The sequence below is a fragment of the Rutidosis leptorrhynchoides genome, chromosome 9 (genome assembly GCF_046630445.1).
Source record: "Rutidosis leptorrhynchoides isolate AG116_Rl617_1_P2 chromosome 9, CSIRO_AGI_Rlap_v1, whole genome shotgun sequence".
Lineage (NCBI taxonomy): Eukaryota > Viridiplantae > Streptophyta > Magnoliopsida > Asterales > Asteraceae > Rutidosis > Rutidosis leptorrhynchoides.
Window position 1 is genome coordinate 253,218,389 of NC_092341.1, and position 21,378 is coordinate 253,239,766.

The window sequence follows — 21,378 nt, forward strand, 5'->3', positions numbered from 1 at the left end:
TTATATAACTGATATAGGTTCGTGAATCCGAGGTCAACCCTACACTTGTTAAATGACGTCATATGTAATTTTACTACAAAATACATTAGGTGAGTTTCATTTACCTTTTTACCCTTTATATTTTTGGGCTGAGAATACATGCGTAATTTTTATAAATGTTTTTACGAAATAGACACAAGTAATCAAACTACATTATATGGTTGAATGATCGAAATCGAATATGCCCCTTTTTTATTAAGTCTGGTAATCTAAGAATTAGGGAACAGACACCCTAATTGACGCGAACTCTAAAGATAGATCTATCGGGCCCAACAAGCCCCATCCAAAGTACCGGATGCTTTAGTACTTCGAAATTTATATCATGTCCGAAGGAGGATCCCGGAATGATGGGGATATTCTTATATGCATATTGTGAATGTCGGTTACCAGGTGTTCAATCCATATGAATGATATTTTTGTCTCTATGTATGGGACGTATGTTTATGAGAAATGCAAATCTTGTGGTCTATTAAAGTGATGGAAATGATTATTTATGTTAAACTAATGAACTCACCAACCTTTTGGTTAACACTTTAAAGCATGTTTATTCTCAGGTATAAAAGAAACTTTCCGCTGTGCAATTGCTCATTTTAAAGGCACTATTTGGGGTCGATCATCGCAATGGAACCAGTTGTTGGTGACTTCGTCCAGATGGATTAGGACGGGTCCTTTCATAAACCATGTTGCGGACATCCTCTTAATAACTTTCCAAATCTGGTCCATGCTTCATATAAAGTTTCATTTGGTTTTTGTGTGAACGTAACAATTTCTTCTTGAAGTCTTACGGCTTTAGATGCCGGAAAGAATTATTTAAGAAATTTTTCAACTAAAACGTCCCATGTATCAATCGCCCCTTCAGGTAACGATTCTAACCAATCTTTAGCTTCTCCCTTTAAAGTCCAGGGAAATAACATGAGATATATCTGTTCATCCTCCACTTCTCGGATTTTAAATAGTGTACATATCCTATTAAAGGTACGAAGATGTTCGTTTGGATCTTCCTTCGGCGCACCACTAAATTGGCATTGATTAGTCACCATGTGTAGGATTTGTCCTTTGATTTCATAATCTGGCGCATTAATGTTTGGTTGAGTAATTGCGTGACCTTGGCCAGTGCGTTTAGCTCTCATTCGGTCTTCCATACTTAGAGGTTCCAGATTTTCGATGATTGAATTTGTTGAATCTGAATCACTAGAGGATTCTAATTTAATGGTTGGTTCCTCAACAATCTCTGTTTGAATGATTGGTGGTTCCGGAGGAAAGATTAGTGGTTCAGGATCTATGAATTGTCCCTGAATATTCTCCGGATTCTCAATTGTGAGGTCGGGTTCAAAAAATGGATTATCGGAAATTTGAATTGGAGTACTTGGTCGACTGGATGACGATTCTAAAGAAAAATCAACGGCGACAATATTTGCTAGATGTCTTGATCGAGTTACAGGTGGTGAACGTACAAAAGGTGGTGAACGTTTTGCTCGGTGCATTCACTGAATATCCTATTAGTTATAAAAGATAAAAATTATTTAAGTTATCAAATTAATAGACTTTTCTGCTTTTGCCCACGTTTCGAATAGCCAATAGATGCAGCAGGGAGCCAGAACCCTTTAAATCGGAAGCTCACAACTCAGCCACTAACAAATCCAACTATTACTACGAAGCAGAAAATTTGGATGTCTATCAATTTAACCACTTAAAATAATTTTTCGTCGAAATTTAAAGAAATTTTAGAGAAGAAATAGAAAAAATCTAAGTCCTAAAAACTAGAGTGGCGAAAAATAAGAAAAAAAAAAGTGCGTCGAAAAACGTCGAAAAATAAAAGGTGTCGAAAAATAAAAATAAGAAAGTAGCGCGTCGAAACTTAAAAGTCTAAAAACTAAGAATTAAAAGTTGCATCTAAAAATATTAAAGCTTAAAAGAAAAACTATATCCCAAATGGCAATAACTTAAAAAGGTACAAAAATATAAAAACGGCGTCGCAAAATTCTAAAGCACTTAAATCTTAGTCTAAAAAAAAGCACTTAAGGGATTTTACGGCAAAGCCTAGAAATCTAGAAATAAAAATAACTACGGCAAAAACTATGACTTAAAACAAAATACGAGCGAAAAATACAAATATTACGCTAAAACAAATAAAAAGATACAAAATATAAAATAATCTTAAAGTTGCAAAAAGTACAATTTTTATAAAAATATTATTTTTATATTATTTATTTTATAAAACTATTAATTTTATAATTTATTAAAACTAATTAAACTTAATAATACAAATAATAAATAAACTAAACTAAATAATATAAAAATATAACCCTAATTAGGGTTTAAAGTAATAATAATAAATAATACTCCGTAATTAATGCAAATTTAGGTCAAACTATGGCGTGTCAGACAGGGCCATGCGATCGCATGGTCCTCACGTTAAAAATCCATTCGGTCGCATGGATAAGGATTTCGAGCCAGGTGGGTTGGGCTGCTACAGTTCGGGCCTGTATACTTATTTATTTTATTTTATTTTTCTGTTTTCTGTTTTAATATTTATATAAAATATATATAAATTGAAAAAAACTATAAATTTACAAACTAAAAATAGAAATATAAATATTTTATAATTTATATATTTTATCAAACTCTTAAAAATATAAATATATTGTTATTTTTTTTTTATGTTTTTGAAAATTTAATATTTAAAACGTATATTTTTTTATACAAAGAACTAAATAAATCTTTTTTTTATATATAGCCTTTCGCTTCCGGCATTTTAGTGTCCCCGACAGCGGTGCCAAAAATACTTGATGTTATGCGAGGTGTATATAAAATAGTTTTATTTTTACAACGAAATACTATTAAATACGATACAATTTTACACAAGATATTTATTTATTTATAGAATGGATATACCTAAACCTTGCTACAACACTTATAGGCAGTGTACCTAATCGTACAGTAGTGTAGTTTTTAGTAAGTCCGGTTCGTTCCACGGGGATCTTTAAAGAAGCTTAACGCTATATTTTTAAAAACTATATTTGTAAAAATACAAAAATATATAAGTAATATTATTATTATTATAAAAAGGGGGTTTTTACCGTTTAATGACCGGTTTGTCGATTTTAAAACTTTAGTCGCAGTTAAAACCTAATGTAAAATATTAAAAATAAATATAACTTAATTTAAAGCGTAAAAAATAACGATAATGAAATTGCGATAAATAAAAATGCGATAAATAAAAAGTATGACAATTAAAGAGTACGATAATTAAAAGTGCAATTAAATATAATGACAATAAATAAAAGTGCGATAATTAAAAGTGCAATTAAATATGAAATATATAAATTATGCTTATTTAAACTTCCGTAATCATGATGTTTGACGTGTTAATTTTAGTTTATTCCCATGGGTTAATTGTCCTTTGTCCTAGATTATTTGATATGTCCATACAGATTTGTCCATAGTAGTCCATCAGTCATAATCATAAAGTGCGGAAGTCTTCGTCAAATTATTCTTATTCCCGAAGTCAAATATTCCAACTAATTGGGGATTCGAATTGTAACAAGGTCTTAATACTTTGTTTAATGAATACACCAGGTTATCGACTGCGTGTAAACCAAGGTTTTACTACTTTGTTAACAATTACACCAATTACCCTTGAATGTAATCCACCCCTGTTTCAACAAGTCTATTAACTACTAATCCAATCCCGTGTCCGGTAAAATGAACAATTATTGGTATGTATAGATATCTCGCCCACCGTACCCAGTCAAGCGTATGTGGTTATATATAAATACGTCAAATTATAAGTCTATATATTAAATTAACGAGGTGTCGTTTAGTTAATATAAAGCCCATTAATAGCCCATAGTCTAATTTCCACAAGTGTCATTCTTTTGTCCAAACCCCAATTATGGTACAAAGCCCAATTACCCAATTTTAATATTTAGCCCAACATCACGATTACTTCAGCATTAAATAAGCATAATAATAATTTAGCTACGAGACATTAAATTAAAAATAACATTAACCATAACTTACAGTGATTAAAAATAGCGTAGCGTTACACGGACAGAATTTCGACTTATACCCTTACAACATTCGCTAACATACCCTTATTATTAGAATTTAAAATCAAAATTAAAATTATAATATAAATATAACTATATATATATATATATATATATATATATATATATATATATATATATATATATATATATATATATATATATATATATATATATATATATATATATATATATATATACGTGAGTGAGATAGAGAGAAAGGATGGATATATTAAATCGTTTGACAAGCTGCCTTTTTATAGCAATGTGGCCCGACACTGTACACCATGCGATCGCATGAGTTTTCCTCTTCGAAGCCATGCGATCGCATGGCCGTATTTCTCAGCTAACATTCACAGGTTCAATAGTTTGCCGACACTTTTATTAATATATATAATATATATAATTTTAAGTAATTATATATATATATTATATTATATTTATACGCATAGTTGACTTGTAATTTTTGCTCCGTTGCGTCACGCGTTGAGAGTTGACTTTGGTCCCGGTTTCGGATTTTCGAACGTCCTTGCGTATAATTTAATATCTTGTACTTTGCGTTTCGCGTCTTGTACTCTTGTAATTTTGAGACGTTTCTTATCAATAATTGGAACCACTTTGATTGTACTTTGTACTTTTGAGCTTTTTGGTCGTTTGCGTCTTCAATTCGTCGAATCTGTCTTTTGTCTTCACCTTTTATTATTTAAACGAATATCACTTGTAAATAGAACAATTGCAACTAAAAGCTTGTCTTTTTTGAGGGATAATGCTATGAAATATATGTTTGTTTTTAGCATTATCACATATACATATAAGTATCTTATTCGGAGATTTAAACTTGTAATAACTAGAACATAGTTTAGTTAATTCTAAACTTGTTCGCAAACAAAGTTAATCCTTCTAACTTGACTTTTAAAATCAACTAAATACATGTTTTATATCTATATGATATGCTAACTTAATGATTTAAAACCTGAAAACACGAAGAACACCGTAAAACCGGACATACGCCGTCGTAGTGAAACCGGGGGCTGTTTTGGGTTAGATAATTAAAAACTATGATAAACTTTGATTTAAAAGTTGTTCTTCTGGGAAAATGATTTTTTTTATGAACATGAAACTATATCAGAAAATCATGGTTAAACTCAAAGTGAAAATATGTTTTTCAAAATGGTCATCAAGACGTCGTTTTTTCGACTGAAATGACTACCTCTACAAAAATGACTTGTAACCTATATTTCCGACTATAAACCTATACTTTTTATGTTTAGTTTCATAAAATACAATTCAATATGAAACCATAGCAAGTTGATTCACTCAAAACGGATTTAAAACGAAGAAGTTATGGGTAAAACAAAATTGGTTAAAAATGGTTAATTTGACTACGGGATGAATTGACAAAAATCTATACTAACCATATCCTAACTAACTTATATTATATTATACATGTATTCTAACATATATTATGTAATCTTGATAGACCATAGACACGTATACTATGTTTTGACATATCATATCGACGTCATCTATATATATTATTTGGAACAACCATAGACACTCTACATGCGGTAATGTTCGAGTTAGCTATACAGGGTTGAGGTTGATTCCAAAATAATATATATATTTTGAGTTGTGATCGAGTCTGAGACTTGTATACACTGGGTCATAGATTGATTCGAGATAATATATATTGATTTATTTCTGTACTACTAACTGTGGACAACTAATTGTGGACTACGAACGTTGGACTGTTAACTTAATAAACTTAAATCATTAAAATATAATAAAACATATTGTGGATATATTTCGATCATACTTTGATAAATATGTATATATTTGTTATAGGTTCGTGAATCGACCAGTGGCCAAGTGTTATTTTCCGACGAAGTAATAATCGGTGAAAGTGAGTTATAGTCCCACTTTTAAAATCTAATATTTTTGGGATGAGAATACATGCAATTTTTTTTTAAATATTTTACAAAATAGACACAAGTACGTGAAACTACATTCTATGGTTGAATTATTAAACCAAATATGCCCCTTTTAGTCTGGTAATCTAAGAATTAGGGAACAGACACCCTAATTGACGCGAATCGTATAGTAGATCTATCGAACAAGCCCCATCCATGTCGTGGATGCTTTAGTACTTCAAATTTATCATGTCCGAAGTTGTCCCGGAATGATGGAGATATTCTATATGCATCTTGTTAAGGTCGGTTACCAGGTGTTCACCAAATGAATGATTTTTATCTCTATGCAGTTTGCGAAATGCCTGATATGAGATGTGTATTTATGAGAAATGAAAAGGAAATCTTGTGGTCTATTATTACGATTGATAAATATATAGGTTAAACCTATAACTCACCAACATTTTTGTTGACATTTAAAGCATGTTTATTCTCAGGTGATTATTAAGAGCTTCCACTGTTGCATGCTAAATAAAGACAAGATTGGAGTCTGCATGCTTGTCAATATTGCTTAAAAACTGCATTCGAAGACTTAAGTTGTTGTGTAATATTATTGTAAACTATTATGTAATGGTCGTGTGAAAACGCTACATTTTAGATTATCATTATTTGATTATCTTCGGAATATTTTAAACCTTTATAGCAAATATAAAGGTTATGGTTTGTTTCAAAAATCGAATGCAGTCTTTGAAAAACGTCTCATATAGAGGTAAAAAATTCGCAACGAAATCAATTAATATGAAACGTTTATAATTATTATGAACGGGACATTTCACCCACATGGTAATAAACATAATAGTAACTTAAAGAAAAAAAATGAGGCTCAGATCGAAATCTAAAATCAAGCAAGAAAATATGAGTCGCCATGGCTGCAAACTTTAGATTGCCTCGCCAAAATACGAACACATTCTCTCATTGCTCGACCGAAGTCTTACATATTCATCATCACAGCCTTCGTTTCTAAACCTTTTCTATATGAACCTCGGTCGTCCTTATCAGCGGGTGTAGATAACATCATACTTTTATTTCAGTTGTCTACAAAAAGAGACGCCACCATATTCAAAGAGCTGCAACCAAACTTCACAGAATGGTTGCCATGCCCGAGGATGGCAGCAGAGCTCGTAAAAGCAAATCAAAATCAGATAACACATAGATGAACAGTGTGAGCAGCAAGTGCCTCTGGTTAGGCTCATATATGAAAATATGGACAAACCAATTCCCAAAACCCGCCATGGCTGCAAACACAAACGGTTGCATTGATTATATGCCTTCCGTGTGTTGCCTCGCCAAGAAACGGGAGGGATCATAGATATCCCTTAAAAATCATCACAGCTACCGTCGATACAACCATAACCGCCATTTACACCTTCACTACATACAATCAAGCGGACATAAGAAAATGATATTTCGAGCTAACAAATGCACTGCAAAAAAAAAAAGGTCAATGAGGAACTAACTATAGACGCATCCAATATCTAAAACGTGTAATACACAAATCTAGTTTTCAAATGCAAACATTATATAGTAAATAAGTGATAGTCACACTATGTATATGAATGTACATAAATAATAACAAGTTCAATTACATTCGTTGATTAAAATTAAAGGTGTCTTATTATTTCTTTCAATCATATAATAGTAGACAAATAGATTGGTAAAGAGACCAACTACCTCATACTCTTTAATCTTTATTCTAGCTATTTGATAAAACTTGAATCCAGACTTACAGTGGTGTATATTATTGTTGGCTCTAATACATTGCAACTACTAAGAAGCAACTTACTATGCAACACGTCAAATCCAAAGATACATTGGCCACAAACACACTCAGACAACAACTATATTTCCTTTGTTCTTTTCTAGTCACTACATTAATATTTACTAACTGCAATAAGGTAAAACAACTTACACATCCTCAAATGCATTTAAAACTGCACACCAACATCACTATCACCATGAAAATTAAAGCCACAAAATGCAAGTTAAAAAAAATTCTAACAGGATACAAAAAACACATACCTTAAGAACCTTGAAGCAGAGAGTTCTTAAACACAACAATGAAAAAAAAAATTAAAATAACCAAATGCTCACTACAAAAGATAAATTTATAATCCAGCAACGATAACGATTATTAGTTTGCTTTAAGATTTTGACATATATATGAGCAGGGTATCAAGATAGACGAACATCTAATACCGTCATTAATAACATCAGACCCATACAATTGGGAAAAAAAATTGTGTAACCACATATTAAAGAAAAAAAATGATAGTGAAATCAATCTACACATACCAAATAAAACGTGTAGCGACCAAAGAACGACATGAAAGAATGAACCCTAATTTCTTTTTGAAAACCCTAATTTTATTTGGTGTAATCGAAGCCAGAAATTAGGCTTCGCATCCAATTTGGTTCAACCCTAAAACAACAGAATCCAGCAAACAAATAATGACGATGATGATGGCGAGGATTACCCTTGATTTTTCCCCAATCTGAAAACAATATATATATATATATAAACAAATTCCGGTTGTTGTGTTTGAGATCGAATTCAAAATAAAGCAGCTGTTCTTCAATCAATAAATAGGGGAAAGAGACGACGGCATACGATGATAGTGGTTGCGATGTCGATGTTGACGATGCTGGCGATGGAGATGGTAAGGGAGATGGTGGCGACGGAGACTCTAAGGGAGATGGTGGCGATGGAAGAGTCGCCAGAAGCTTCTGGCCTGAACCGTCGATGAAGCCTTAAAAAAAAGAAACAAACAGCTACAGTATAACAGTAAAGGGGTTGGGTTTAGCCAATAGGATTGCATTTTTTTTTTTACGGTAATTAGTATATATATATATAAATGTCCCAAGCAAAATACAAAGTCGGTAAACATACATATTTACGATGCATAATAACTATGATTTATCTAATAATTAAATTAAATCATCAATATTTATTATGTGTAACAAATTGCATCGAAGTTACTCCAGAACTTCTATCTCATATACACTTCATAAAATTTAAACTTAAAATGAGACATTAACAAATCAATAGCAATTGTGATCAAACAATTAATATAAATTGAAAACCGCCGGCAAGAAGATTTAAATAACAATTTATATGAATGATACAATCAATAATTTCCATATAGCATACCTTAATTATATTCGACCTATTTATAAACATAGAGAACAGAGCATACACAATACGCACATATGGGCAGAATAATTAGATTTGCATATAAATTACCATTATACATGAGAGAGTAGAAAAACAACAAACTAAATTATACAAATCTTTTCATAGTCGGTTGGTACATATGCACCAAGAATAATCATATAACTAGCCCGGTTCGGCCCGCACGATGCGGCGGGAGTTTTCGGCCTGCATATTATATTTAACTTAGCGTTTGCTCATATGTTAAGACCCGTTTTAGACGTAGGTTCACGTACCGTTTTTCAAAAATTGTCCGTTTCGAGCGTAGTTAGTCTCGTTTTGTTCGAAAAATTATTTCAAGTTTAATGGTGGTAGCGGTGAAAATTAGCTCGCATCGAGTAGGAAAATTAGACCCGTTTTAGATGTAGATGTGCGTACCTTTTTTGAAAAGTTGTCGTTTCGAACGTAGTTAGTATCGTTTTGTTCGAAAAAATATTTCAAGTTTAATGGTGGTAGCGGTGAAAATTAACTCGAGTCGAGTAGGACGATAAGGTCCGTTGAAATTTATGGTGAGTTTTGTATTTTGAATTAAATAAAAAAATAAATTTATATTTTAAACCCTGGAAATTTACGGATTATATCTCTGAAAAGTTGTATTTGTTGAATTGTTAAGGGGTGCTGGTTGTAATTTGTTTGTGTGAAAGCAATGGGTGGAACGACAATTTTTTTGTGGGCAACGACATCAAAACCTACTTCTAATAGTATATGTATGGTGAGTTTTGTATTTTGAATTAAAAAAAAATAAATTTATATTTTAAACCCTGAAAATTTACAGATTATATCCCTGAAAAGTTGTATTTGTTGAATTGTTAAGGGGTGCTGGTTGTAATTTGTTTGTGTGAAAGCAATGGATGGAACGACAATTTTTTTGTGGGCAACGACATCAAAACCTACTTCTAATAGTATATGTATGTATATAAGTTGTAATTTGTTTGTGTGAAAGCAATGGGTGGAACGACAATTTTTTTGTGGGCAACGACATCAAAACCTACTTCTAATAGTATATGTATATAATATAATATAATATAATATAATATAATATAATATAATATAATATAATATATAATAATATAATGTATATAATAATAATATAATATAATAAACCAATATCAATAGCAAGGTATATTATATCAGCAACAATTTTATTCTTTTCCTTTTCATAATAAATCAAACTTGCAGCAAAATAAACATTGTTTGTAGTAACATCGAATCATATAAAACCAACAGATTATATAACAATAAAGTTACAAAAGCAGATGACCAGCAGGTATTGACGCAAACTTAATCTGTTAACATTCAGTTTCGTGTTGAGAACGAGAATCTGTTTAAGTTTGTAGGAAATAGGTATACGAAACTGAAACAATTATACATATTATCACAAACATAATAATCAGATAAGAAATATGTATAATAAATAATCATAATAAGAACGAAAAGATAGAATGATCTAACCGATTTGAAGGTTGAATCGGGCTTGTGTTTGACACAATTCTCTTAAACAGGTTTTCTTCTATTCCCAGGGTAAACCGGTCCGAAGCAGCGTACTGCCGGACTTGAACACTTGCCTGAAAGGTAACCAGAACCGGGAGACCTTATTACGACTGAGAGGAAAAACTAATCGTGCTTGTGCTTTTAGTTTTCGGTGTATCTTTTTTACAAACCCTAAAGCCATATTTATATTAGAAACTATAACTTTAAGTTTGCTCCCACTTCCAATGTGGGACAAATGCCAAAATCTTTTAAATTTCGCACCAAACAAGCAACTTTGAGACGCGATATCTCATTCACAATTATTATGTTTTGGACACGCTTTAGTTCGTTTTATCTAGCCCTTGTTATCTTCTTGACAGAATTAGTAAATCGTATAGCCCAACAATATGTACAACATATAAATCCAAGAGTCCATCATTTTTCTAAACCAATTGGTGATAGAGGGACTTCCCCTTAGACTTATATGCATACATTTATTTTTGTCCATGATCGATGTGGGATAACTTCCCAACACGCCCCCTCACATCGAGGCGTGGAACGGTTGTAGCGATGGCGGCACACACATGGGGGCCTGACTCGGACTCCCTGTGGAGATGGCGGCACACACATAGGGGTCTGACTCAATATCTTTGTAAAACCGTTCACCTAAGCTCTGATACCATGGCAGAATTAGTAAATCGTATAGCCTAACAACATGTACAACATATAAATCCAAGAGTCCATTTTTTCTAAACCAATTGGTGATAGAGGGACTTCCCCTTAGACTTATATGCATACATTTGTTTTTGTCCATGATCGATGTGGGATAACTTCCTAACACTTCTTAATATTTATGCTTCTCAATTTGATGTTGCTTGTTCTAGTGCTAGAGAAAGATCGGGTGCCATCCTAACAATTTAGGATCCGTCTTATTTAAAAAATTTAGAGTGATTTAAATTTAACATATCACTACCACCCACGCCATCATCAAGTATTGATGAAATTTTCATTTTCATAAACTGTGGTCTTTGTTTGCCGGTTAAACAGGTGCGGAAGCTCAGCCTCAGGCACATCATAATCCTATCTCGGTAATAATGACATCTTGTAAGCAATAACTGTAACATCCTCATACAGGACTTAGATGTAAGGTGACCTTTTTGCCCTTAGGCATAATTGTGTGCCTAATTATGCTTTTATTTTAATTAAATATTTAGTGTTATTTTATTATTTAGTTAAGACCAGTTTGTGACAAGGGTCACAAAACAGGTTCGTTTATTTAATTTGGAATCCTTAGGGCAGTTAAATTAAGTACGAAAGATATCAGATATCTGGTAAATACCCGTATGTGATGGGGTATGGTGTTTAACTAAAATATATAAGCTTGTTTCAACTCACTTCTCTCATTTCCTTGAAAATTCCAAAACACATCCCGTACCTAACTCTTTCTCACTTGAAAACCCTAATCTCTATATCTTGATTTGGAGCATAAATTGTGTTTGAAATCATTTTCCTTGTGTCATTGTGAGTCTATCAAGGTAAGAATTTCGTGATTTCATATCCAAATCGGTGTTTTATTTGGGTTTGAAACTAGGTTTTTGATAATGTGATTGTGGTGTCTTAATGCTTAAATTTGGTGTTGTTTTAGCTCAAAACTTGTGGGTTTATACTTCTAAACGTTTTATGTAAAAGTTAAAGCGGTTTTCAGGTCAAAAACAGGTCCAATATTGAGATTTGGGTGATTTTGGTGCGAAACCCGTCAGTTTTAGCTTCTACTGCACGAAGAACACAACCGTACGATTGCAGATTGCAACCGCACGGGTACATGGTGCAACCGTACGGGTGCATGTGCAACCGTACGGATGTAGTGGTGTTGGTGCAACCGGGCAGTAAAGGTGCAACCGTACGGATACATGGTGTAATCGTACGAATGGACTTGTAACCGTACGGATGCATGTGCAACCGTACGGATTTAGATCAGTGATGAATTGTTGTGTAATTTAGATGTTTCCTAGCCGTAATGTTGTCCGCGTGACTTATGATAATCAGGATGTAAATTCTGAAAATGCATAAGTGTTAGGTGATATGGCCGAAACAGACGGTTTTATTTGTGCGGTGTCGTTAGGTCGCAACACGTCAGAATCAACCACCAAGAGGGGTACTGTTTTAAATTTATATTTAGCGGGGCCTAAATCGTACTACTCCTTAGTATGAGTAAGGGAAGTATGAACTAGAGTCGTATTTTTGAGATATCAGTAGAATCGAACCTATATTTAAGCCTAAGATAGTTATGAAGGAGTATTGGTTACTTAATTTTGGGATTTTCTAATTTATAAGACAGATAAAGTAAATGCGATAAAATTCATAATTCGGATAAGGTTAAAGTAAGTGCATACTATGATTTCATCAGTCATTCTGCCGAGATTATGGAATGTTGGCTCATGAATAGGCAGAGGCCTTGTATTCATTACACTGGTCCTAAACGCCCCTGTCATAAGACATGTCACTGGGTACTGCGATAGGCTTGAAGATTCTGAATAGACAGTAACGTCCCTTACCCCCGACGCCTGTGCAGTCTAACTATAGGCATACACGTTCAGACGGCTCATCCAATTGAGCGACTTGATTGGGTGACGTATTAACATTCCACAAAGGTCTAAACTTTCTTAAGCATAATAGAATACATGGTTTACCATATTCGAGAGATGTGATGTGTTTTAATGCTTTCGTTAATGATTGGTTTTAAAAGATAGTTAGGCCCTTGAAAAGAGTTCAACCATAAAGAACACCATGGCCAAGTCAAGCTGACTTCCATGAACACGTTCGGTTATCCTAACAGTCCAATCCTTTATGTGTCTAAACAAACAGTTCCTTAATTAACTAAGAGTCCCTCAAGCGGGGTGCAATGCTTGAGACCACGTTATGGTGCAGTGTACTAATCAACACTGACCGGGTTTCATGACCTTACTTAGCAGAGGTACAACTTACAACAACCGATGTGCTTCAGCATGCACGTACAAAGTTTATATGCTTAGTGACTACACTAGCATGGTCTGGGACCGACAATGTACTAAGGGTCTAGTCAGATGTTTCACTACGAAAGAGCCCTCAGTTAGAATCCAAAGCTCGATAGACTTACTACAACCCGTGTGCCTCAGTCGATCTTACGTTGTATCTGATAGACTTCTCTTACCAAGGGGTGACACAGATAGTGTACTCTGAATCAGGGTTCGCGACTTCCCAATAACAGAGCCAATAACTACGTTCTATTAGTTGGAAAAGCGATTGAGTTTAAAGCATAACCGAAAAGCATTTCAACAGCATACACAAGCCATAACATTATTTCAGCATTATAATTGCTTACATCATAGCATACACTAAAGATAACTACTCGCTAATCATGGCAACAATATCACATAACATAATGATAGAAGACATTATATAAAGATAAAGGATAGAAGTACCAGTAGATTAAATGAGTTCCGAATACAAAAGTGACCAATTCAAGACTCCAGGCCGCTCCTAATACAATCTTCGGCGTTCTTCTCCGGGTACTAGGTTTCTCGCACGGAGTCGAAGACCTTGAAAGTATGACTAATATTGTACAAAAGAGAGAAAGAAGTGAATTGAAGTGTGTGTTGGAATGAATGACAAAGACCCTTTAAATAAGCCTAAATTTTCCCAGCAAACGGCTGGCAGGCCGTTTAGCAGGCCGTTTGCAGGGGCCGTTTGCCAAGCTAAGCCGTTTGCAAGGGATGTTTGTCTGACCCGTTTGGCAGGCCATTTTTGAGCCAGGCTATAATGACCCGTCCTAATCCATCTGAACGAAGTCCATATCGATTATAAACGATTCACAGTAGTTGATTACATCGCGAGGTACTTGATCTCTATATGATACATTTTACAAACATTGCATTCGTTTTTAAAAGACAAACTTTCATTATTTCGAAAGTTGACAGGCATGCATCCCATTTCATAATATATCAAACTATCAACGACTTAATAATAATCTTGATGAACTCGACGATTCGAATGCAACGTCTTTTGAAATATGTCATGAATGACTCCAAGTAATATCTCTAGAATGAGCTAATGTACAGCAGAAGATTTCTTTCATACCTGAGAATAAACATGCTTTCAAATGTCAACTAAAAGGTTGGTGAGTTCATTAGTTTATCATAAACATTCATTTCCATCATTTTAATAGACCACACGATTTCATTTTTCCATAAACATACATCTCATATCAGGCATTTCGCAAACTGCATAGAGATAAAAATCATTCATATGGTGAACACCTGGTAACCGACCTTAACAAGATGCATATAGAATATCCCCATCATTCCAGAACACCCATCGGACATGATAAATTTCGAAGTACTAAAGCATTCCAAATTCCAGAATGGGGCTTATTGGGCCCAATAGATCTATCTTAGGATTCGCGTCAATTAGGGGTGCACTAATTCTCAAAATTAGTGATGTTCCCTAATTCTTAGATTACCAGACTAAAAAGGGGCATATTCAGTTTAATAATCCAGCCATAGAATGTAGTTTTAAGTACTTGTGTCTATTTCGTCAAACATTTATAAAATCAGCGCATGTATTCTCAGTCCCAAAAAAATATTGCAAAAGCATTTAAAAAGGGAGCAAATGAAACTCACTATACTGTATTTTGTAGTAAAAATACATATGACGACATTGAACAATGCAGGGTTGGCCTTGGATTCACGAAACTATATCATTTGTATATATATATTAAAACATATAATCGTAACTGGACCAATTTATTTATTATATCCTCAATTTATATCTTATGTATATACTTGTTAATTTTATATTTAAAATCGATAGTTTGGTATTTTTAAGTATTTATATAAATAATCTTAGTAGGGTTGATATATATAGTTATGTGAAATTTTAATATAAGTATAGTATATATATTAAGTATATTTTATGTGCAAAATATTTATCTGCTTAAAAATGATAGTGTTGATATTAATGATTTACTAATAATAGTAATACTAATATTTATATTAATAATTATAATTATAATAATACTACTAATAACAATATTAACACGTATGATAATAATAATAAAAATAATATTGGTAATAAGAATAATCTTAATGATAATCCTAATAAAAAAAATGTTAATTTTAGGGAAATGATAATAAAAATATTTCTTTCAATAAAAATGATAATATTTATAATTTTAACTATAATGATAATTTTTGGAATAACATTAATAATTATAATAATAAATAATAATAATAATAATAATAATAATAATAATAATAATAATAATAATTCATTTAAATAGTAACTTAATTGTAATTTTTTTTTATTTTCATATTAATATCCTTATTTATAATCTTTATATTTATTTTCATAATAATAATAGTAATAATCTATCTTAATAATAATGATGATGATAATAATAATAATAATAATAATAATATTTATTACTAATAATATTTATTAATATCAATAATATAGGTTGGGTCTTAATAACAGAAATTGGGAAAACAAAACGCTGTGGCCGAGATTCAAACCTGAGTCACCTCGTATGTAAATGAGATTCCTAACCATCTGAGCTATTTTAATTTTCTGATATATGTGGCAACCACATCTATAAAACCCTACGATAATATATATATATATATATATATATATATATATATATATATATATATATATATATATATATATATATATATATATATATATATATATATTTTTAAAATCTTATAATAATAATAAAGATATAGATAATATTAATACTAATTATATTAATGTTTATACCTAATAAAGAACGTGTGGGGTTGATTCGGTTTGACAGAAAGAAAAAGGGAAACAGTTTCGATCCAAAAATCTCCATCAATTATCATCATCGATCGTCCAATTATTATCATCATCATCTTCGTTATCATCAGGTACCATTCATCATCATCATCATCATCATCTATCTTTGTTTCAAGATTAACATATAATTTTATCATAATCATTACCACGACATCATTCGTGATACCTCATCATCATTTACATCGATGTAGCAGTAAACCGAAGCATAAGGGGTGTTTTTGGTGAAGGTTTATTATGGTTGTCAAATGTGAAAGATGGTGGTGTTCTCACGGTTACAAGGGAAAACACAGTAGCAGTATATATCATGGGATTTTGCAGTAGCACATCGTGGTATCGAGCTGAACATAGAAGGCGTAAAACAACAATAGTGATTGAACACAGAAAACAAATCAATGGTTTTGATGTGGGTTTGTTCTTGGGCTACAACAGAAACAGTACTCAGCTGGAAATAATATGTGGGTTTCGATTCTTGTCTTGGGATTCTTCGATGGTACAGTAGACTAGCAAACAGATGTATAACATTGAACAAAACCTAAGTTATTGGGTGATCTTGGCGACGGACTGAAATAGAAAACATAAATAGAAGATAGAAGCGAGCAGTTTAACCATGGTGAACGTTATTGTAGTAGTTCTTAGTGGTTGATCGAGCAAAGGAGCAGTTGAAACAGAAAACACAAGTGGCTTGCAGGTGGTTGTTTGGCGTCGACAGGAAATAAAAAGGAAGAAAAAAAATGTGGTGAGGGTAACCGATGGTAGTGGCGGTTCATGATGGGTTATATTGGTGGGTGTTTGCTTACATTTCCTTGCAACAGAAAACAGAAAAAGTTATGGTTAAGCAATAGCCTTAGTCAACTAATGGGTTTGATTTAGTGATGTTGGTTCTTGGTTTGAAGACGATGACGTGTTGGTGGTTCTTGGTTGGTCGTAGTTGTGATCGAAACAAAAGAAAACGTATAGTAGGTGTTCGAATGGTAGAAAACCCAAGTGGGTTTCGGTTGTGGTGATGGTTATGGTGGTTTTAATGGTTGAACAAAACAATAACAGTTAATACAAAAGTGATTTGGTTTCTATGTTGATCAAACGAGTAACAGTTTAGTAGATGATTGATGATGGTAGTGAACATGGCGGTCTAATGATAAACTTTAAAATAGAAAAGTGGAAGGAACCGGTAATGAAATGTCCCGTTCTTATTGATTAAAAACGTTCCATATTAATTGATTTCGTTGCGAGGTTTTGACCTCTATATGAGACGTTTTTCAAAGACTGCATTCATTTTTAAAACACCATAACCTTTATAAAGGTTTAAAAAGCTTTACGTAGATTATCAAATAATGATAATCTAAAATATCCTGTTTACACACGACCATTACATAATGGTTTACAATACAAATATGTTACATCGAAATCAGTTTCTTGAATGCAGTTTTTACACAATATCATACAAACATGGACTCCAAATCTTGTCCTTATTTTAGTATGCAACAGCGGAAGCTCTTAGTATTCACCTGAGAATAAACATGCTTTAAACGTCAACAAAAATGTTGGTGAGTTATAGGTTTAACCTATATATATCAAGTCGTAACAATAGACCACAAGATTTCATATTTCAATACACATCCCATACATAGAGATAAAAATCATTCATATGGTGAACACCTGGTAACCGACAATAACAAGATGCATTTTTAAGAATATCCCCATCATTCCGGGACACCCTTCGGATATGATATAAATTTCGAAGTACTAAAGCATCCGGTACTTTGGATGGGGTTTGTTAGGCCCAATAGATCTATCTTTAGGATTCGCGTCAATTAGGGTGTCTGTTCCCTAATTCTTAGATTACCAGACTTAATAAAAAGGGGCATATTTGATTTCGATAATTCAACCATAGAATGTAGTTTCACGTACTTGTGTCTATTTTGTAAATCATTTATAAAACCTGCATGTATTCTCATCCCAAAAATATTAGATTTTAAAAGTGGGACTATAACTCACTTTCACAGATTTTTTACTTCGTCGAGAAGTAAGACTTGGCCACTGTTGATTCACGAACCTATAACAATATATACATATATATTAAAGTATGTTCAAAATATATTTACAACACTTTTAATATATTTTGATGTTTTAAGTTTATTAAGTCAGCTGTCCTCGTTAGTAACCTACAACTAGTTGTCCACAGTTAGATGTACAGAAATAAATTGATAAATATTATCTTGAATCAATCCACGACCCAGTGTATACGTATCTCAGTATTGATCACAACTCAAACTATATATATTTTGGAATCAACCTCAACCCTGTATAGCTAACTCCGACATTCACATATAGAGTGTCTATGGTTGTTCCGAAATATATATAGATGTGTCGACATGATAGGTCGAAACATTGTATACGTGTCTATGGTATCTCAAGATTACATAATATACAATACAAGTTGATTAAGTTATGGTTGGAATAGATTTGTTACCAATTTTTCACGTAGCTAAAATGAGAAAAATTATCCAATCTTGTTTTACCCATAACTTCTTCATTTTAAATCCGTTTTGAGTGAATCAAATTGCTATGGTTTCATATTGAACTCTATTTTATGAATCTAAACAGAAAAAGTATAGTTTTATAGTCAGAAAAATAAGTTACAAGTCGTTTTTGTAAAGGTAGTCATTTCAGTCGAAAGAACGACGTCTAGATGACCATTTTAGAAAACATACTTCCACTTTGAGTTTAACCATAATTTTTGGATATAGTTTCATGTTCATAATAAAAATCATTTTCTCAGAATAACAACTTTTAAATCAAAGTTTATCATAGTTTTTAATTAACTAACCCAAAACAGCCCGCGGTGTTACTATGACGGCGTAAATCCGGTTTTACGGTGTTTTTCGTGTTTCCAGGTTTTAAATCATTAAGTTAGCATATCATATAGATATAGAACATGTGTTTAGTTAATTTTAAAAGTCAAGTTAGAAGGATTAACTTTTGTTTGCGAACAAGTTTAGAATTAACTAAACTATGTTCTAGTGATTACGAGTTTAAACCTTCGAATAAGATAGTTTTATATATATGAATCGAATGATGTTATGAATATCATTACTACCTCAAGTTTAGTAGGTAAACCTACTGGAAGTGACAAGAAATGATCTAGCTTGAAAGGATCTTGGATGGCTTGAAAGTTCTTGAAGTAGGATCATGACACAAAAACAAGTTCAAGTAAGATTTTTACTCGAATTAAGATAGTTTATAGTTATAGAAATTGAATCAAAGTTTGAATATGAATATTACCTTGAATAAGAAAGATAACCTACTGTATATAACAAAGGTTTCTTGATCTTAGATGATTACTTGGAATGGATTAGAAAGCTTGGAAGTAAATTAGTAAACTTGAAGGGATTTTTGAAGTGTTCTTGAAGTGTTCTTCCTATGATGATTATAGCTTGATTCTTGAAGTGATTTTTGATGAAGATGATGATTAACTACTGGAAAAATACGTTCATAATAGTGTGGGTGTGTTGAGAGAGAATTAGAAAGAGAATTGGAAGTGAAATGGAGTGAATGATGAGTGGTAATTGGTGAGTGGTGAGTGGGGTTAAAAGGAGTTCTAGTTAGTTGACTAGCTCTTGGTAGAAGTTAAAATTGATTAGTCATACATGACATAATCAAGAGTGGAATCCCATGCTAGTTCCTATTGGTATATACCCATAGTAAGTACGTTTTGAAGCTGTGTATAATACGGGTAAAAATACGACTAGAATTCTTGATGAAAGAAAAGAATGGGAAAGTAACTGTAACCATTTTCGTTAAGTATGAGTGTTTTGATATATGTCTTGAAGTCTTCCAAAAGTATTTTAATACATCTAAATACACTACATGTATATACATTTTAACTGAGTCGTTAAGTCATCGTTAGTCGTTACATGTAAGTGTTGTTTTGAAACCTTTAAGTTAACGATCTCAATTAATGTTGTTAACCCATTGATTATTATATCTAATGAGATGTTAAATTATTATATTATTATGATATTATGATATATTAATATATCTTAATATGATATATATACATTTAAATGTCGTTACAACGATAATCGTTACATATATGTCTCGTTTCGAAATCCTTAAGTTAGTAGTCTTGTTTATATGTATATAACTCATTGTTAATATACTTATGGAGATAATTACTTATCATAATCTCATGTTAACCATATGTATATCCATATATATATCGTCATGTCATTTTTACAAGTTTTAACGTTCGTGAATCGCCGGTCAACTTGGGTAGTCAATTGTCTATATGAAACATATTTCAATTAATCAAGTCTTAACAAGTTTGATTGCTTAACATGTTGGAAACATTTAATCATGTAAATATCAATCTCAATTAATATATATAAACATGGAAAAGTTCGGGTCACTACAGGTAATAGGAGAGAACTAAAGTGATTGTGAGAGTTTATGTGCCTATGCATGATTATATGTAAAAGTCAAGACAAGAACAGTAAACATTCACTGAAATTAATTATCATTCATGTAAGTGTATATATATGTATTACATATTATTAGTGTTAGACAAACACAATATAATTAATATATTAAATAACTTACCAATTTGAAGAAAAGTTGAATGTGACATGAAACATACAGTAAAGCAGCCGGTCACTATGAAATAATTCTAGTTCACTCATATACATATATATATTAAAGACTAGTGGATATGAATTGACAACCACTATATGGCATTGAATATGGATTGAAATAAAAACGTGCATGTGAATTGAAAGAAACAGGA

At 32.2% G+C, this 21,378-nt stretch overlaps 1 non-coding gene across 1 annotated transcript; it reads left to right on the forward strand.

Annotated features, from left to right (window-relative positions):
* The first annotated feature begins 714 nt into the window (after nt 1-714).
* Nucleotides 715-821, forward strand: LOC139869790 (small nucleolar RNA R71). The gene has a single exon (XR_011766369.1). It is a non-coding gene; the product is annotated as a small nucleolar RNA R71 (small nucleolar RNA).
* Nucleotides 822-21,378: the final 20,557 nt, after the last annotated feature.